The sequence below is a fragment of the Xenopus laevis genome, chromosome 5S (assembly GCF_017654675.1).
Source record: "Xenopus laevis strain J_2021 chromosome 5S, Xenopus_laevis_v10.1, whole genome shotgun sequence".
NCBI classification, from domain to species: Eukaryota; Metazoa; Chordata; class Amphibia; order Anura; family Pipidae; genus Xenopus; species Xenopus laevis.
The window spans coordinates 101,878,340-101,899,246 of NC_054380.1; the positions used below are offsets into that span (position 1 = coordinate 101,878,340).

The 20,907-nt window shown below is 42.6% G+C and overlaps 1 pseudogene; it reads right to left on the reverse strand.

Annotated features, from left to right (window-relative positions):
* Window positions 1-20,907, reverse strand: part of LOC108718105 — a 149,056-nt pseudogene that overhangs the window by 48,025 nt on the left and 80,124 nt on the right.

Below are 20,907 nucleotides of genomic sequence, written 5' to 3' on the forward strand. Positions count from 1 at the left end.
GGCTCACACACACACTTCATGCAGTGGTTTCCAGAGAGTTTACATCATTCACATCAGTCCCTGCCTCCACAGGGGGAGCTTACAATCTAATGATCCTATCACATTCATACACAGAAGGGTCAGTTGTAGTGTGTGGGTTGTATAAAGGAGTGATTGGAACCAAGGTGCATGATTTAGTGAATCTGGTGTTTGAACTACTGAATTGCATACTAGTGAAGAAGCACAGAATGCTAAGGTGTTTAACTCATTGCATGTTGGGAGGGACACCCTGATTGATAAAGCCTGGCTTTACCCCTCAATAGAGCAGTGATACCCCTCATCCTTCATGCTCCGAGTGAACAGGCACTACTGTCTGTCTTCCGTAATGAGGTATGCCTTCTTCCCCACATTACAGTCGAGCGTGCACTAACAGACGGGACAGTAGCGAAGAGCTTAGCTTCTGGCTTGTGAGTGTGGAAGGGTTTTTACCTTACAAGATATATAATCATTAAAAAGTCCTACCTTCTGTTCTTCAAATGTGCCATCGTCATTTGTTCCATGTCATCTGGCTTCCTCTTCTTATTTCTATAGCGCCGTCACATTTTATGCAGTGCATTTTACAGATTATACATCATTCACATCGGTCCCTGCCCCACTAGGAGAGCTTACAATCTAAGGATTCTATTACGTTCATTCACAGTAAGGTCAGTTATTTGTCAATCATATGGCTCACACACACACACTTCATGCAGTGGTTTCCAGAGAGTTTACATCATTCACATCAGTCCCTGCCTCCACAGGGGGAGCTTACAATCTAAAGATCCTATCACATTCATACACAGAAGGGTCAGTTGTAGTGTGTGGGTTGTATAAAGGAGTGATTGGAACCAAGGTGCATGATTTAGTGAGTCTGGTGTTTGAACTACTGAATTGCATACTAGTGAAGAAGCACAGAATGCTAAGGTGTTTAACTCATTGCATGTTGGGAGGGACACCCTGATTGATAAAGCCTGGCTTTACCCCTCAATAGAGCAGTGATACCCCTCATCCTTCATGCTCCGAGTGAACAGGCACTACTGTCTGTCTTCCGTAATGAGGTATGCCTTCTTCCCCACATTACAGTCGAGCGTGCACTAACAGACGGGACAGTAGCGAAGAGCTTAGCTTCTGGCTTGTGAGTGTGGAAGGGTTTTTACCTTACAAGATACAGTATATAATCATTAAAAAAAGTCCTACCTTCTGTTCTTCAAATGTGCCATCGTCATTTGTTCCATGTCATCTGGCTTCCTCTTCTTATTTCTATAGCGCCGTCACATTTTATGCAGTGCATTTTACAGATTATACATCATTCACATCGGTCCCTGCCCCACTAGGAGAGTTTATAATCTAAGGATTCTATAACGTTCATTCACAGTAAGGTCAGTTATTTGTCAATCATATGGCTCACACACACACACTTCATGCAGATGTTCCAGAGAGTTTACATCATTCACATCAGTCCCTGCCCCACGGGGGGAGTTTATAATCTAAGGATTCCTATCAGACGGGACAGTAGCGAAGAGCTTAGCTTCTGGCTTGTGAGTGTGAAAGGGTTTTTACCTTACAAGATATATAATCATTAGAAAAGGTCCTAAAGTCCTTATTAACCAAGATTCTAGGGAGACCTAACATATTAGTAAATCTTGAAAATGTTGCCCAGAAAAACAACCTTAGTAACTGCACTGAAGGGAAGCTTTTGAGGTGTCACTAAATAGCAATATTTGTGGCATCAGAGAGATGAAATCATACACAGGCAAGATGAAAATATCTCATGGAGTCATCACACACCACAAATTTATTGGCGCCCTGTCCTTCACCTACCACCTCAATTGCCTACACCTCCAAGTGCTGCGCAAAAAACCCCAAACTAAACACTGCATAAAACTCTATTATTGCCCTGAACCCATACACCATAAGTATAGTATATCAATTTTGCACAAAAGGGAACATACATTTTTACAATAAATCTTATCAGTACACACAATTTATTACCCTTTCAATAATGCAGCTTTCTTAGGAGCTACGTTTTTGGCATTTAAAGAGTTAAAAGGCACTACTGTCTGTCCTCCATGAAGGGGTAAGCCATTTCCCCCACACTACAGTCGAGCTAGCGCTATCAGATGGGACAGCAGCAAAGAGCTTAGCTTCTAGCTTGTGAGTGTGAAAGGGTTTTTACCTTACAAGGTACATAATCATTCAAACATCTCATTGCATTGCACAGATTATACATCATTCACATCAGTCCCTGCCCCACGGGGGGAGCTTCCTATCACATTATAGACAGGCGGGTCAGTTGTAGTGTTTAGCTTGTGTAACTGAGTGATTGCAATCAATTTGGATGATTTTGTGAATCTGGTGTTTGAACTACTGAATTGCATACTAGTGAAGAAGCACAGAATGCTGAAGTGTTTAACTCATTGCATGTTGGGAGGGACACCCTGTTTGAGAAAGCCTTGCTTTACCCCTTAATAGAGAAGTGAAACCCTTTATCCTTCATGCTCCGAGTGAACAGGCACTACTGTCTGTCTTCCGTAATGAGTTATGCCTTCTTCCCCACATTAAAGTCGAGACAGTAGCGAAGAGCTTAGCTTCTGGCTTGTGAGTGTGAAAAGGTTTTTACCTTACAAGATATATAATCATTAGAAAAGGTCCTACCTTCTGTTCTTCAAATGTGCCATCATCATTTGTTTCAAGTCATCTAGCTTCCTCTTCTTATTTCTATAGCGCCGTCATATTTTATGCAGATGGGAGCTTACAATCTAAGGATCCTATCACATTCTTACACCGAAGGGTCAGTTGTAGTGTGTGGGTTGTATAAAGGAGTGATTGGAACCAAGGTGCATGATTTAGTGAGTCTGGTGTTTGAACTACTGAATTGCATACTAGTGAATAAGCACAGAATGCTAAGGTGTTTAACTCATTGCATGTTGGGAGGGGCACCCTGATTGATAAAGCCTGGCTTTACCCCTCAATAGAGCAGTGATACCCCTCATCCTTCATGCTCCGAGTGAACAGGCACTACTGTCTGTCTTCCGTAATGAGGTATGCCTTCTTCCCCACATTACAGTCGAGCGTGCACTAACAGACGGGACAGTAGCGAAGAGCTTAGCTTCTGGCTTGTGAGTGTGGAAGGGTTTTTACCTTACAAGATATATAATCATTAAAAAAGTCCTACCTTCTGTTCTTCAAATGTGCCATCGTCATTTGTTCCATGTCATCTGGCTTCCTCTTCTTATTTCTATAGCGCCGTCACATTTTATGCAGTGCATTTTACAGATTATACATCATTCACATCAGTCCCTGCCCCAAGAGGAGAGCTTACAATCTAAGGACTCTATTACATTCATTCATAGTAAGGTCAGTTATTTGTCAATCATATGGCTCACACACACACACTTCATGCAGTGGTTTCCAGAGAGTTTACATCATTCACATCAGTCCCTGCCTCCACAGGGGGAGCTTACAATCTAAAGATCCTATCACATTCATACACAGAAGGGTCAGTTGTAGTGTGTGGGTTGTATAAAGGAGTGATTGGAACCAAGGTGCATGATTTAGTGAATCTGGTGTGTGAACTACTGAATTGCATACTAGTGAAGAAGCACAGAATGCTAAGGTTTTTAACTCATTGCATGTTGGGAGGGACACCCTGATTGATAAAGCCTGGCTTTACCCCTCAATAGAGCAGTGATACCCCTCATCCTTCATGCTCCGAGTGAACAGGCACTACTGTCTGTCTTCCGTAATGAGGTATGCCTTCTTCCCCACATTACAGTCGAGCGTGCACTAACAGACGGGACAGTAGCGAAGAGCTTAGCTTCTGGCTTGTGAGTGTGGAAGGGTTTTTACCTTACAAGATATATAATTATTAAAAAAGTCCTACCTTCTGTTCTTCAAATGTGCCATCGTCATTTGTTCCATGTCATTTGGCTTCCTCTTCTTATTTCTATAGCGCCGTCACATTTTATGCAGTGCATTTTACAGATTATACATCATTCACATCGGTCCCTGCCCCACTAGGAGAGCTTACAATCTAAGGATTCTATAACGTTCATTCACAGTAAGGTCAGTTATTTGTCAATCATATGGCTCACACACACACACTTCATGCAGCGGTTTCCAGAGAGTTTACATCATTCACATCAGTCCCTGCCCCACAGGGGGAGCTTACAATCTAAAGTTCCTATCACATTCATACACAGAAGGGTCAGTTGTAGTGTGTGGGTTGTATAAAGGAGTGATTGGAACCAAGGTGCATGATTTAGTGAATCTGGTGTTTGAACTACTGAATTGCATACTAGTGAAGAAGCACAGAATGCTAAGGTGTTTAACTCATTGCATGTTGGGAGGGACACCCTGATTGATAAAGCCTGGCTTTACCCCTCAATAGAGCAGTGATACCCCTCATCCTTCATGCTCCGAGTGAACAGGCACTACTGTCTGTCTTCCGTAATGAGGTATGCCTTCTTCCCCACATTACAGTCGAGCGTGCACTAACAGACGGGACAGTAGCGAAGAGCTTAGCTTCTGGCTTGTGAGTGTGGAAGGGTTTTTACCTTACAAGATATATAATCATTAAAAAAAGTCCTACCTTCTGTTCTTCAAATGTGCCATCGTCATTTGTTCCATGTCATTTGGCTTCCTCTTCTTATTTCTATAGCGCCGTCACATTTTATGCAGTGCATTTTACAGATTATACATCATTCACATCAGTCCCTGCCCCACTAGGAGAGCTTACAATCTAAGGATTCTATTACATTCATTCACAGTAAGGTCAGTTATTTGTCAATCATATGGCTCACACACACACACTTCATGCAGTGGTTTCCAGAGAGTTTACATCATTCACATCAGTCCCTGCCTCCACAGGGGGAGCTTACAATCTAAAGATCCTATCACATTCATACACAGAAGGGTCAGTTGTAGTGTGTGGGTTGTATAAAGGAGTGATTGGAACCAAGGTGCATGATTTAGTGAATCTGCTGTTTGAACTACTGAATTGCATACTAGTGAAGAAGCACAGAATGCTAAGGTGTTTAACTCATTACATGTTGGGAGGGACACCCTGATTGATAAAGCCTGGCTTTACCCCTCAATAGAGCAGTGATACCCCTCATCCTTCATGCTCCGAGTGAACAGGCACTACTGTCTGTCTTCCGTAATGAGGTATGCCTTCTTCCCCACATTACAGTCGAGCGTGCACTAACAGACGGGACAGTAGCGAAGAGCTTAGCTTCTGGCTTGTGAGTGTGGAAGGGTTTTTACCTTACAAGATATATAATCATTAAAAAAAGTCCTACCTTCTGTTCTTCAAATGTGCCATCGTCATTTGTTCCATGTCATCTGGCTTCCTCTTCTTATTTCTATAGCGCCGTCACATTTTATGCAGTGCATTTTACAGATTATACATCATTCACATCAGTCCCTGCCCCAAGAGGAGAGCTTACAATCTAAGGATTCTATTACATTCATTCATAGTAAGGTCAGTTATTTGTCAATCATAAAGCTCACACAAACACACTTCATGCAGTGGTTTCCAGAGAGTTTACATCATTCACATCAGTCCCTGCCTCCAGAGGGGGAGCTTACAATCTAAAGATCCTATCACATTCATACACAGAAGGGTCAGTTGTAGTGTGTGGGTTGTATAAAGGAGTGATTGGAACCAAGGTGCATGATTTAGTGAATCTGGTGTTTGAACTACTGAATTGCATACTAGTGAAGAAGCACAGAATGCTAAGGTGTTTAACTCATTGCATGTTGGGAGGGACACCCTGATTGATAAAGCCTGGCTTTACCCCTCAATAGAGCAGTGATACCCCTCATCCTTCATGCTCCGAGTGAACAGGCACTACTGTCTGTCTTCCGTAATGAGGTATGCCTTCTTCCCCACATTACAGTCGAGCGTGCACTAACAGACGGGACAGTAGCGAAGAGCTTAGCTTCTGGCTTGTGAGTGTGGAAGGGTTTTTACCTTACAAGATATATAATCATTAAAAAAGTCCTACCTTCTGTTCTTCAAATGTGCCATCGTCATTTGTTCCATGTCATCTGGCTTCCTCTTCTTATTTCTATAGCGCCGTCACATTTCATGCAGTGCATTTTACAGATTATACATCATTCACATCAGTCCCTGCCCCAAGAGGAGAGCTTACAATCTAAGGATTCTATTACATTCATTCATAGTAAGGTCAGTTATTTGTCAATCATAAAGCTCACACAACACACTTCATGCAGTGGTTTCCAGAGAGTTTACATCATTCACATCAGTCCCTGCCTCCACAGGGGGAGCTTACAATCTAAAGATCCTATCACATTCATACACAGAAGGGTCAGTTGTAGTGTGTGGGTTGTATAAAGGAGTGATTGGAACCAAGGTGCATGATTTAGTGAATCTGGTGTTTGAACTACTGAATTGCATACTAGTGAAGAAGCACAGAATGCTAAGGTGTTTAACTCATTGCATGTTGGGAGGGACACCCTGATTGATAAAGCCTGGCTTTACCCCTCAATAGAGCAGTGATACCCCTCATCCTTCATGCTCCGAGTGAACAGGCACTACTGTCTGTCTTCCGTAATGAGGTATGCCTTCTTCCCCACATTACAGTCGAGCGTGCACTAACAGACGGGACAGTAGCGAAGAGCTTAGCTTCTGGCTTGTGAGTGTGGAAGGGGTTTTACCTTACAAGATATATAATCATTAAAAAAGTCCTACCTTCTGTTCTTCAAATGTGCCATCGTCATTTGTTCCATGTCATCTGGCTTCCTCTTCTTATTTCTATAGCGCCGTCACATTTTATGCAGTGCATTTTACAGATTATACATCATTCACATCAGTCCCTGCCCCAAGAGGAGAGCTTACAATCTAAGGATTCTATTACATTCATTCATAGTAAGGTCAGTTATTTGTCAATCATAAAGCTCACACAAACACACTTCATGCAGTGGTTTCCAGAGAGTTTACATCATTCACATCAGTCCCTGCCTCCAGAGGGGGAGCTTACAATCTAAAGATCCTATCACATTCATACACAGAAGGGTCAGTTGTAGTGTGTGGGTTGTATAAAGGAGTGATTGGAACCAAGGTGCATGATTTAGTGAATCTGGTGTTTGAACTACTGAATTGCATACTAGTGAAGAAGCACAGAATGCTAAGGTGTTTAACTCATTGCATGTTGGGAGGGACACCCTGATTGATAAAGCCTGGCTTTACCCCTCAATAGAGCAGTGATACCCCTCATCCTTCATGCTCCGAGTGAACAGGCACTACTGTCTGTCTTCCATAATGAGGTATGCCTTCTTCCCCACATTACAGTCGAGCGTGCACTAACAGACGGGACAGTAGCGAAGAGCTTAGCTTCTGGCTTGTGAGTGTGGAAGGGGTTTTACCTTACAAGATATATAATCATTAAAAAAGTCCTACCTTCTGTTCTTCAAATGTGCCATCGTCATTTGTTCCATGTCATCTGGCTTCCTCTTCTTATTTCTATAGCGCCGTCACATTTTATGCAGTGCATTTTACAGATTATACATCATTCACATCGGTCCCTGCCCCACTAGGAGAGCTTACAATCTAAGGATTCTCTAACGTTCATTCATAGTAAGGTCAGTTATTTCTCAATCATATGGCTCACACACACACTTCATGCAGTGGTTTCCAGAGAGTTTACATCATTCACATCAGTCCCTGCCTCCACAGGGGGAGCTTACAATCTAAAGATCCTATCACATTCATACACAGAAGGGTCAGTTGTAGTGTGTGGGTTGTATAAAGGAGTGATTGGAACCAAGGTGCATGATTTAGTGAATCTGGTGTTTGAACTACTGAATTGCATACTAGTGAAGAAGCACAGAATGCTAAGGTGTTTAACTCATTGCATGTTGGGAGGGACACCCTGATTGATAAAGCCTGGCTTTACCCCTCAATAGAGCAGTGATACCCCTCATCCTTCATGCTCCGAGTGAACAGGCACTACTGTCTGTCTTCCGTAATGAGGTATGCCTTCTTCCCCACATTACAGTCGAGCGTGCACTAACAGACGGGACAGTAGCGAAGAGCTTAGCTTCTGGCTTGTGAGTGTGGAAGGGTTTTACCTTACAAGATATATAATCATTAAAAAAGTCCTACCTTCTGTTCTTCAAATGTGCCATCGTCATTTGTTCCATGTCATCTGGCTTCCTCTTCTTATTTCTATAGCGCCGTCACATTTTATGCAGTGCATTTTACAGATTATACATCATTCACATCAGTCCCTGCCCCAAGAGGAGAGCTTACAATCTAAGGATTCTATTAAATTCATTCATAGTAAGGTCAGTTATTTGTCAATCATAAAGCTCACACAAACACACTTCATGCAGTGGTTTCCAGAGAGTTTACATCATTCACATCAGTCCCTGCCTCCAGAGGGGGAGCTTACAATCTAAAGATCCTATCACATTCATACACAGAAGGGTCAGTTGTAGTGTGTGGGTTGTATAAAGGAGTGATTGGAACCAAGGTGCATGATTTAGTGAATCTGGTGTTTGAACTACTGAATTGCATACTAGTGAAGAAGCACAGAATGCTAAGGTGTTTAACTCATTGCATGTTGGGAGGGACACCCTGATTGATAAAGCCTGGCTTTACCCCTCAATAGAGCAGTGATACCCCTCATCCTTCATGCTCCGAGTGAACAGGCACTACTGTCTGTCTTCCGTAATGAGGTATGCCTTCTTCCCCACATTACAGTCGAGCGTGCACTAACAGACGGGACAGTAGCGAAGAGCTTAGCTTCTGGCTTGTGAGTGTGGAAGGGGTTTTACCTTACAAGATATATAATCATTAAAAAAGTCCTACCTTCTGTTCTTCAAATGTGCCATCGTCATTTGTTCCATGTCATCTGGCTTCCTCTTCTTATTTCTATAGCGCCGTCACATTTTATGCAGTGCATTTTACAGATTATACATCATTCACATCGGTCCCTGCCCCAAGAGGAGAGCTTACAATCTAAGGATTCTGTTACACTCATTCATAGTAAGGTCAGTTATTTGTCAATCATATGGCTCACACACACACTTCATGCAGTGGTTTCCAGAGAGTTTACATCATTCACATCAGTCCCTGCCTCCACGGGGGAGCTTACAATCTAAAGATCCTATCACATTCATACACAGAAGGGTCAGTTGTAGTGTGTGGGTTGTATAAAGGAGTGATTGGAACCAAGGTGCATGATTTAGTGAATCTGGTGTTTGAACTACTGAATTGCATACTAGTGAAGAAGCACAGAATGCTAAGGTGTTTAACTCATTGCATGTTGGGAGGGACACCCTGATTGATAAAGCCTGGCTTTACCCCTCAATAGAGCAGTGATACCCCTCATCCTTCATGCTCCGAGTGAACAGGCACTACTGTCTGTCTTCCGTAATGAGGTATGCCTTCTTCCCCACATTACAGTCGAGCGTGCACTAACAGACGGGACAGTAGCGAAGAGCTTAGCTTCTGGCTTGTGAGTGTGGAAGGGGTTTTACCTTACAAGATATATAATCATTAAAAAAGTCCTACCTTCTGTTCTTCAAATGTGCCATCGTCATTTGTTCCATGTCATTTGGCTTCCTCTTCTTATTTCTATCGCGCCGTCACATTTTATGCAGTGCATTTTACAGATTATACATCATTCACATCAGTCCCTGCCCCAAGAGGAGAGCTTACAATCTAAGGATTCTATTACATTCATTCATAGTAAGGTCAGTTATTTGTCAATCATAAAGCTCACACAAACACACTTCATGCAGTGGTTTCCAGAGAGTTTACATCATTCACATCAGTCCCTGCCTCCACAGGGGGAGCTTACAATCTAAAGATCCTATCACATTCATACACAGAAGGGTCAGTTGTAGTGTGTGGGTTGTATAAAGGAGTGATTGGAACCAAGGTGCATGATTTAGTGAATCTGGTGTTTGAACTACTGAATTGCATACTAGTGAAGAAGCACAGAATGCTAAGGTGTTTAACTCATTGCATGTTGGGAGGGACACCCTGATTGATAAAGCCTGGCTTTACCCCTCAATAGAGCAGTGATACCCCTCATCCTTCATGCTCCGAGTGAACAGGCACTACTGTCTGTCTTCCGTAATGAGGTATGCCTTCTTCCCCACATTACAGTCGAGCGTGCACTAACAGACGGGACAGTAGCGAAGAGCTTAGCTTCTGGCTTGTGAGTGTGGAAGGGGTTTTACCTTACAAGATATATAATCATTAAAAAAGTCCTACCTTCTGTTCTTCAAATGTGCCATCGTCATTTGTTCCATGTCATTTGGCTTCCTCTTCTTATTTCTATCGCGCCGTCACATTTTATGCAGTGCATTTTACAGATTATACATCATTCACATCGGTCCCTGCCCCACTAGGAGAGCTTACAATCTAAGGATTCTCTAACGTTCATTCATAGTAAGGTCAGTTATTTCTCAATCATATGGCTCACACACACACTTCATGCAGTGGTTTCCAGAGAGTTTACATCATTCACATCAGTCCCTGCCTCCACAGGGGGAGCTTACAATCTAAAGATCCTATCACATTCATACACAGAAGGGTCAGTTGTAGTGTGTGGGTTATATAAAGGAGTGATTGGAACCAAGGTGCATGATTTAGTGAATCTGGTGTTTGAACTACTGAATTGCATACTAGTGAAGAAGCACAGAATGCTAAGGTGTTTAACTCATTGCATGTTGGGAGGGACACCCTGATTGATAAAGCCTGGCTTTACCCCTCAATAGAGCAGTGATACCCCTCATCCTTCATGCTCCGAGTGAACAGGCACTACTGTCTGTCTTCCGTAATGAGGTATGCCTTCTTCCCCACATTACAGTCGAGCGTGCACTAACAGACGGGACAGTAGCGAAGAGCTTAGCTTCTGGCTTGTGAGTGTGGAAGGGTTTTTACCTTACAAGATATATAATCATTAAAAAAGTCCTACCTTCTGTTCTTCAAATGTGCCATCGTCATTTGTTCCATGTCATCTGGCTTCCTCTTCTTATTTCTATAGCGCCGTCACATTTTATGCAGTGCATTTTACAGATTATACATCATTCACATCAGTCCCTGCCCCAAGAGGAGAGCTTACAATCTAAGGATTCTATTACATTCATTCATAGTAAGGTCAGTTATTTGTCAATCATAAAGCTCACACAACACACTTCATGCAGTGGTTTCCAGAGAGTTTACATCATTCACATCAGTCCCTGCCTCCACAGGGGGAGCTTACAATCTAAAGATCCTATCACATTCATACACAGAAGGGTCAGTTGTAGTGTGTGGGTTGTATAAAGGAGTGATTGGAACCAAGGTGCATGATTTAGTGAATCTGGTGTTTGAACTACTGAATTGCATACTAGTGAAGAAGCACAGAATGCTAAGGTGTTTAACTCATTGCATGTTGGGAGGGACACCCTGATTGATAAAGCCTGGCTTTACCCCTCAATAGAGCAGTGATACCCCTCATCCTTCATGCTCCGAGTGAACAGGCACTACTGTCTGTCTTCCGTAATGAGGTATGCCTTCTTCCCCACATTACAGTCGAGCGTGCACTAACAGACGGGACAGTAGCGAAGAGCTTAGCTTCTGGCTTGTGAGTGTGGAAGGGGTTTTACCTTACAAGATATATAATCATTAAAAAAGTCCTACCTTCTGTTCTTCAAATGTGCCATCGTCATTTGTTCCATGTCATCTGGCTTCCTCTTCTTATTTCTATAGCGCCGTCACATTTTATGCAGTGCATTTTACAGATTATACATCATTCACATCAGTCCCTGCCCCAAGAGGAGAGCTTACAATCTAAGGATTCTATTACATTCATTCATAGTAAGGTCAGTTATTTGTCAATCATAAAGCTCACACAAACACACTTCATGCAGTGGTTTCCAGAGAGTTTACATCATTCACATCAGTCCCTGCCTCCAGAGGGGGAGCTTACAATCTAAAGATCCTATCACATTCATACACAGAAGGGTCAGTTGTAGTGTGTGGGTTGTATAAAGGAGTGATTGGAACCAAGGTGCATGATTTAGTGAATCTGGTGTTTGAACTACTGAATTGCATACTAGTGAAGAAGCACAGAATGCTAAGGTGTTTAACTCATTGCATGTTGGGAGGGACACCCTGATTGATAAAGCCTGGCTTTACCCCTCAATAGAGCAGTGATACCCCTCATCCTTCATGCTCCGAGTGAACAGGCACTACTGTCTGTCTTCCATAATGAGGTATGCCTTCTTCCCCACATTACAGTCGAGCGTGCACTAACAGACGGGACAGTAGCGAAGAGCTTAGCTTCTGGCTTGTGAGTGTGGAAGGGGTTTTACCTTACAAGATATATAATCATTAAAAAAGTCCTACCTTCTGTTCTTCAAATGTGCCATCGTCATTTGTTCCATGTCATCTGGCTTCCTCTTCTTATTTCTATAGCGCCGTCACATTTTATGCAGTGCATTTTACAGATTATACATCATTCACATCGGTCCCTGCCCCACTAGGAGAGCTTACAATCTAAGGATTCTCTAACGTTCATTCATAGTAAGGTCAGTTATTTCTCAATCATATGGCTCACACACACACTTCATGCAGTGGTTTCCAGAGAGTTTACATCATTCACATCAGTCCCTGCCTCCACAGGGGGAGCTTACAATCTAAAGATCCTATCACATTCATACACAGAAGGGTCAGTTGTAGTGTGTGGGTTGTATAAAGGAGTGATTGGAACCAAGGTGCATGATTTAGTGAATCTGGTGTTTGAACTACTGAATTGCATACTAGTGAAGAAGCACAGAATGCTAAGGTGTTTAACTCATTGCATGTTGGGAGGGACACCCTGATTGATAAAGCCTGGCTTTACCCCTCAATAGAGCAGTGATACCCCTCATCCTTCATGCTCCGAGTGAACAGGCACTACTGTCTGTCTTCCGTAATGAGGTATGCCTTCTTCCCCACATTACAGTCGAGCGTGCACTAACAGACGGGACAGTAGCGAAGAGCTTAGCTTCTGGCTTGTGAGTGTGGAAGGGTTTTTACCTTACAAGATATATAATCATTAAAAAAGTCCTACCTTCTGTTCTTCAAATGTGCCATCGTCATTTGTTCCATGTCATCTGGCTTCCTCTTCTTATTTCTATAGCGCCGTCACATTTTATGCAGTGCATTTTACAGATTATACATCATTCACATCAGTCCCTGCCCCAAGAGGAGAGCTTACAATCTAAGGATTCTATTAAATTCATTCATAGTAAGGTCAGTTATTTGTCAATCATAAAGCTCACACAAACACACTTCATGCAGTGGTTTCCAGAGAGTTTACATCATTCACATCAGTCCCTGCCTCCAGAGGGGGAGCTTACAATCTAAAGATCCTATCACATTCATACACAGAAGGGTCAGTTGTAGTGTGTGGGTTGTATAAAGGAGTGATTGGAACCAAGGTGCATGATTTAGTGAATCTGGTGTTTGAACTACTGAATTGCATACTAGTGAAGAAGCACAGAATGCTAAGGTGTTTAACTCATTGCATGTTGGGAGGGACACCCTGATTGATAAAGCCTGGCTTTACCCCTCAATAGAGCAGTGATACCCCTCATCCTTCATGCTCCGAGTGAACAGGCACTACTGTCTGTCTTCCATAATGAGGTATGCCTTCTTCCCCACATTACAGTCGAGCGTGCACTAACAGACGGGACAGTAGCGAAGAGCTTAGCTTCTGGCTTGTGAGTGTGGAAGGGGTTTTACCTTACAAGATATATAATCATTAAAAAAGTCCTACCTTCTGTTCTTCAAATGTGCCATCGTCATTTGTTCCATGTCATCTGGCTTCCTCTTCTTATTTCTATAGCGCCGTCACATTTTATGCAGTGCATTTTACAGATTATACATCATTCACATCGGTCCCTGCCCCAAGAGGAGAGCTTACAATCTAAGGATTCTGTTACACTCATTCATAGTAAGGTCAGTTATTTGTGAATCATATGGCTCACACACACACTTCATGCAGTGGTTTCCAGAGAGTTTACATCATTCACATCAGTCCCTGCCCCACGGGGGCAGCTTACAATCTAAGGATCCTATCACATTCATACACAGAAGGGTCAGTTGTAGTGTGTGGGTTGTATAAAGGAGTGATTGGAACCAAGGTGCATGATTTAGTGAACCTGGTGTTTGAACTACTGAATTGCATACTAGTGAAGAAGCACAGAATGCTAAGGTGTTTAACTCATTGCATGTTGGGAGGGACACCCTGATTGATAAAGCCTGGCTTTACCCCTCAATAGAGCAGTGATACCCCTCATCCTTCATGCTCCGAGTGAACAGGCACTACTGTCTGTCTTCCGTAATGAGGTATGCCTTCTTCCCCACATTACAGTCGAGCGTGCACTAACAGACGGGACAGTAGCGAAGAGCTTAGCTTCTGGCTTGTGAGTGTGGAAGGGGTTTTACCTTACAAGATATATAATCATTAAAAAAGTCCTACCTTCTGTTCTTCAAATGTGCCATCGTCATTTGTTCCATGTCATTTGGCTTCCTCTTCTTATTTCTATCGCGCCGTCACATTTTATGCAGTGCATTTTACAGATTATACATCATTCACATCAGTCCCTGCCCCAAGAGGAGAGCTTACAATCTAAGGATTCTATTACATTCATTCATAGTAAGGTCAGTTATTTGTCAATCATAAAGCTCACACAAACACACTTCATGCAGTGGTTTCCAGAGAGTTTACATCATTCACATCAGTCCCTGCCTCCAGAGGGGGAGCTTACAATCTAAAGATCCTATCACATTCATACACAGAAGGGTCAGTTGTAGTGTGTGGGTTGTATAAAGGAGTGATTGGAACCAAGGTGCATGATTTAGTGAATCTGGTGTTTGAACTACTGAATTGCATACTAGTGAAGAAGCACAGAATGCTAAGGTGTTTAACTCATTGCATGTTGGGAGGGACACCCTGATTGATAAAGCCTGGCTTTACCCCTCAATAGAGCAGTGATACCCCTCATCCTTCATGCTCCGAGTGAACAGGCACTACTGTCTGTCTTCCGTAATGAGGTATGCCTTCTTCCCCACATTACAGTCGAGCGTGCACTAACAGACGGGACAGTAGCGAAGAGCTTAGCTTCTGGCTTGTGAGTGTGGAAGGGGTTTTACCTTACAAGATATATAATCATTAAAAAAGTCCTACCTTCTGTTCTTCAAATGTGCCATCGTCATTTGTTCCATGTCATTTGGCTTCCTCTTCTTATTTCTATCGCGCCGTCACATTTTATGCAGTGCATTTTACAGATTATACATCATTCACATCGGTCCCTGCCCCACTAGGAGAGCTTACAATCTAAGGATTCTCTAACGTTCATTCATAGTAAGGTCAGTTATTTCTCAATCATATGGCTCACACACACACTTCATGCAGTGGTTTCCAGAGAGTTTACATCATTCACATCAGTCCCTGCCTCCACAGGGGGAGCTTACAATCTAAAGATCCTATCACATTCATACACAGAAGGGTCAGTTGTAGTGTGTGGGTTATATAAAGGAGTGATTGGAACCAAGGTGCATGATTTAGTGAATCTGGTGTTTGAACTACTGAATTGCATACTAGTGAAGAAGCACAGAATGCTAAGGTGTTTAACTCATTGCATGTTGGGAGGGACACCCTGATTGATAAAGCCTGGCTTTACCCCTCAATAGAGCAGTGATACCCCTCATCCTTCATGCTCCGAGTGAACAGGCACTACTGTCTGTCTTCCGTAATGAGGTATGCCTTCTTCCCCACATTACAGTCGAGCGTGCACTAACAGACGGGACAGTAGCGAAGAGCTTAGCTTCTGGCTTGTGAGTGTGGAAGGGGTTTTACCTTACAAGATATATAATCATTAAAAAAGTCCTACCTTCTGTTCTTCAAATGTGCCATCGTCATTTGTTCCATGTCATTTGGCTTCCTCTTCTTATTTCTATCGCGCCGTCACATTTTATGCAGTGCATTTTACAGATTATACATCATTCACATCGGTCCCTGCCCCACTAGGAGAGCTTACAATCTAAGGATTCTCTAACGTTCATTCATAGTAAGGTCAGTTATTTCTCAATCATATGGCTCACACACACACTTCATGCAGTGGTTTCCAGAGAGTTTACATCATTCACATCAGTCCCTGCCTCCACAGGGGGAGCTTACAATCTAAAGATCCTATCACATTCATACACAGAAGGGTCAGTTGTAGTGTGTGGGTTGTATAAAGGAGTGATTGGAACCAAGGTGCATGATTTAGTGAATCTGGTGTTTGAACTACTGAATTGCATACTAGTGAAGAAGCACAGAATGCTAAGGTGTTTAACTCATTGCATGTTGGGAGGGACACCCTGATTGATAAAGCCTGGCTTTACCCCTCAATAGAGCAGTGATACCCCTGATCCTTCATGCTCCGAGTGAACAGGCACTACTGTCTGTCTTCCGTAATGAGGTATGCCTTCTTCCCCACATTACAGTCGAGCGTGCACTAACAGACGGGACAGTAGCGAAGAGCTTAGCTTCTGGCTTGTGAGTGTGGAAGGGGTTTTACCTTACAAGATATATAATCATTAAAAAAGTCCTACCTTCTGTTCTTCAAATGTGCCATCGTCATTTGTTCCATGTCATTTGGCTTCCTCTTCTTATTTCTATCACGCCGTCACATTTTATGCAGTGCATTTTACAGATTATACATCATTCACATCGGTCCCTGCCCCACTAGGAGAGCTTACAATCTAAGGATTCTCTAACGTTCATTCATAGTAAGGTCAGTTATTTCTCAATCATATGGCTCACACACACACTTCATGCAGTGGTTTCCAGAGAGTTTACATCATTCACATCAGTCCCTGCCTCCACAGGGGGAGCTTACAATCTAAAGATCCTATCACATTCATACACAGAAGGGTCAGTTGTAGTGTGTGGGTTATATAAAGGAGTGATTGGAACCAAGGTGCATGATTTAGTGAATCTGGTGTTTGAACTACTGAATTGCATACTAGTGAAGAAGCACAGAATGCTAAGGTGTTTAACTCATTGCATGTTGGGAGGGACACCCTGATTGATAAAGCCTGGCTTTACCCCTCAATAGAGCAGTGATACCCCTCATCCTTCATGCTCCGAGTGAACAGGCACTACTGTCTGTCTTCCGTAATGAGGTATGCCTTCTTCCCCACATTACAGTCGAGCGTGCACTAACAGACGGGACAGTAGCGAAGAGCTTAGCTTCTGGCTTGTGAGTGTGGAAGGGGTTTTACCTTACAAGATATATAATCATTAAAAAAGTCCTACCTTCTGTTCTTCAAATGTGCCATCGTCATTTGTTCCATGTCATTTGGCTTCCTCTTCTTATTTCTATCGCGCCGTCACATTTTATGCAGTGCATTTTACAGATTATACATCATTCACATCGGTCCCTGCCCCACTAGGAGAGCTTACAATCTAAGGATTCTCTAACGTTCATTCATAGTAAGGTCAGTTATTTCTCAATCATATGGCTCACACACACACTTCATGCAGTGGTTTCCAGAGAGTTTACATCATTCACATCAGTCCCTGCCTCCACAGGGGGAGCTTACAATCTAAAGATCCTATCACATTCATACACAGAAGGGTCAGTTGTAGTGTGTGGGTTGTATAAAGGAGTGATTGGAACCAAGGTGCATGATTTAGTGAATCTGGTGTTTGAACTACTGAATTGCATACTAGTGAAGAAGCACAGAATGCTAAGGTGTTTAACTCATTGCATGTTGGGAGGGACACCCTGATTGATAAAGCCTGGCTTTACCCCTCAATAGAGCAGTGATACCCCTCATCCTTCATGCTCCGAGTGAACAGGCACTACTGTCTGTCTTCCGTAATGAGGTATGCCTTCTTCCCCACATTACAGTCGAGCGTGCACTAACAGACGGGACAGTAGCGAAGAGCTTAGCTTCTGGCTTGTGAGTGTGGAAGGGTTTTTACCTTACAAGATATATAATCATTAAAAAAGTCCTACCTTCTGTTCTTCAAATGTGCCATCGTCATTTGTTCCATGTCATCTGGCTTCCTCTTCTTATTTCTATAGCGCCGTCACATTTTATGCAGTGCATTTTACAGATTATACATCATTCACATCAGTCCCTGCCCCAAGAGGAGAGCTTACAATCTAAGGATTCTATTACATTCATTCATAGTAAGGTCAGTTATTTGTCAATCATAAAGCTCACACAAGGTACTTAATCATTTAAAAAATCCTACCTTCCCTTTTTCAGATGTACCTTCTTTCATTTTTCCCATGTCGTCTTCTCCATATTAAGTGCATCTGGCTCTGTTGGATGGAATAGTAGTAGATAGTATAACTTCTGGCTTCCTCTTTTTATTTCTATGGCATCATCATATTTTACACATTTCATTACACAAATTAGATGTCATTTAAACCAGTTTCTGCCCCAACGGAGCTTACAATTTAATCTTCCTATCACGTTCACTTACAGTAAAGTCAGTTATACGTTATTTCTATGGCTCACACGCACACTTTATGCATTGGTTTCCAGAAAGTTTATATATTCACATGACTCTTTTCCCCATGGGGGGAGCTTACAATCTAATGATCCTATCATATTCATACACAGAAGGGTCAGTTGTAGCGTGTGTTTTTTATAAAGGAGTCAGAATCAATGTGGATGATGGAGTGAATGTTGTGTATGAACTACTTAAAGGACCAGTAACATAAAAATTTTTTTTTAAAAAAATCGTTAGTAAACATCAAAAAAAAAACACCAAGGCAAATAAAACTTTAAAATTGCAAAGTCTTTTTTAAGAAATAACTTACCAAAACTCCACTTCCGCTCCTCTTCAGAAAAGGCGACACGGCGACCATCCATCTTGCGGCACTGGATTGCTCCTCCCTGGCTATGGACAGCAAGGGAGAGAATGGCATTGAGAGGAGGCGAGTGACGGCGGATCGGGCGTTTGGTGTTTCTTGTGCACCACAGCAGCAGCTTCCACTCATTCCGGGGTGCCATCGTAGCAGCTGCCTGGCTGGGGGCACTTGCGTGTCTTCCTGCAAAGTCAAGTAGAAATCAGCCGGCACCAGATATCGCCATTATTCTAAACCTGTTTTTGAAGCAGCGCTGGTGCGCACTGATTAAAAAAAATTCTGTCCCTTGCTTCACAAGCTGTCCATAGCCAGGGAGGAGCAATCCAGTGCCGCTAGATGAATGGTCGCCGTTTCTGAAGAGGAGCGGACCTGCAAGTGAGACAACCGATTCTTACCACCCCACACAGGGTTTGGACGGTGGTTCTGCGGATCACGCGCCTTAAAAACCCGTTACTCAAAATTGATTTACCTATTTGGGGCAACTCTCACCTTCCCCATTTCCAACAACTCCTAACATATATGAGGTGGCCAAGGGCCGGGATCAGGACTTTGGGCGATGCAGCGCTGGATGGGCAGTTGCTCAACAGAGGACAATTATTACAGTCTCATCCCGGAGTCCAAATTAACCAACTATTGTACCAACAATTTAGGCATGTCTTCATAGCACAATTCACATCAACCAGAGTGGAACTGGTAACACCCCCCTTTTTAGAGGCCCTTAAATCGCCAAACCAAAAAAAGAAAATGGTTACCAACCTATATGGGAAATTACTCTCTGCAATTCCCTCACCATTTGCCAAAGCATATGAGGCTTGGCATGCAGATATCCCCACTTTAACAGAAGAATGGGAGGAAAGAAAAGACAAAGCGTACCAGTACCTCATTGCTAATAGCGATAGGCTTATCCAGTTAAAGCTATTACATCGGATTCACACCACTGCGCCTAAGCCAAATGGGTGAGATAAATAAAGCATATTGCCCAAAGTATCAACAGCAGGCGGCTGGTTATATTCATATGATGTGGAACTGCCCTCAAATCAGTAAATACTGGGATAGAGTTATGTCCCACATCCAGGATAAAACTACCTTCCCCAAAATTATGTCTCCACAAGTCTGTGTACTGGGGGTGATAGATGAGATTGTCCTGCTAAATGCGAAGAGAGACCTATGGCGATCTCTACTGTTCCACACCAGGACAGCATTGCTTATGAAATGCATGGACCCAAAGCCACCTTCCCTCTGGTTTTGGTTAGCCTTAATAAACAAAAATCTCCCACTCATACAAATTACATACCTAGCTAGAGGGTGCCCGAACAAATATGGGAAAATCTGGGATGAGTGGACTGAGGCCAACTCAGCAAACGCCAAGGTATACTAGGGCATCACTAGATAAAACCAACCCCACCTTTAATGTACTGGTGTCGTGTGAATTGCAACTTGACTGTAAGAAATGTTGAATGTCGTGTCAATTATTGAGCACTAATTGTACCTGAACCCCCCTTCTCTTCTGTACCCCCCAAGTTTAAGAAAATTAAAAATAAATACTTATAAAGAAAGAAACAAAAGGACTTTGACAGAGTACCTTTAAAGCCACACAGCTACAGTGAAACTTCAATTTTTAGTACCCTGATTTCATATTTCAGATATTTTACATTGTTCTTTGTTTTTTTGTTCCACCAATTTATAATGCATTTCAGTGAGAGATTTTCTCTGATTTTATATACGTTTTCCAGATTTCACATAAAAATGGCCGTTTGTTCTCTATGATTGTTATTATTAGTGAAAAAAAGAGGTTTAAAATGCTAACCAGTTTGCATGCCTTGGTTGTGCCTGTGAATAGTCAATTCTAATTAGTCATACACAAGTCACTTATTGCTGTAGCTTGTGTATGTGACTGCCAGAGAGGCCTTGCACATGCCCCCCATAGTGTAACATTATGCTGCAATGCTTAACCCTTGTTATTAACAAAGTAACATTTCCCTGGTTTTATATTTTCCTGGATGT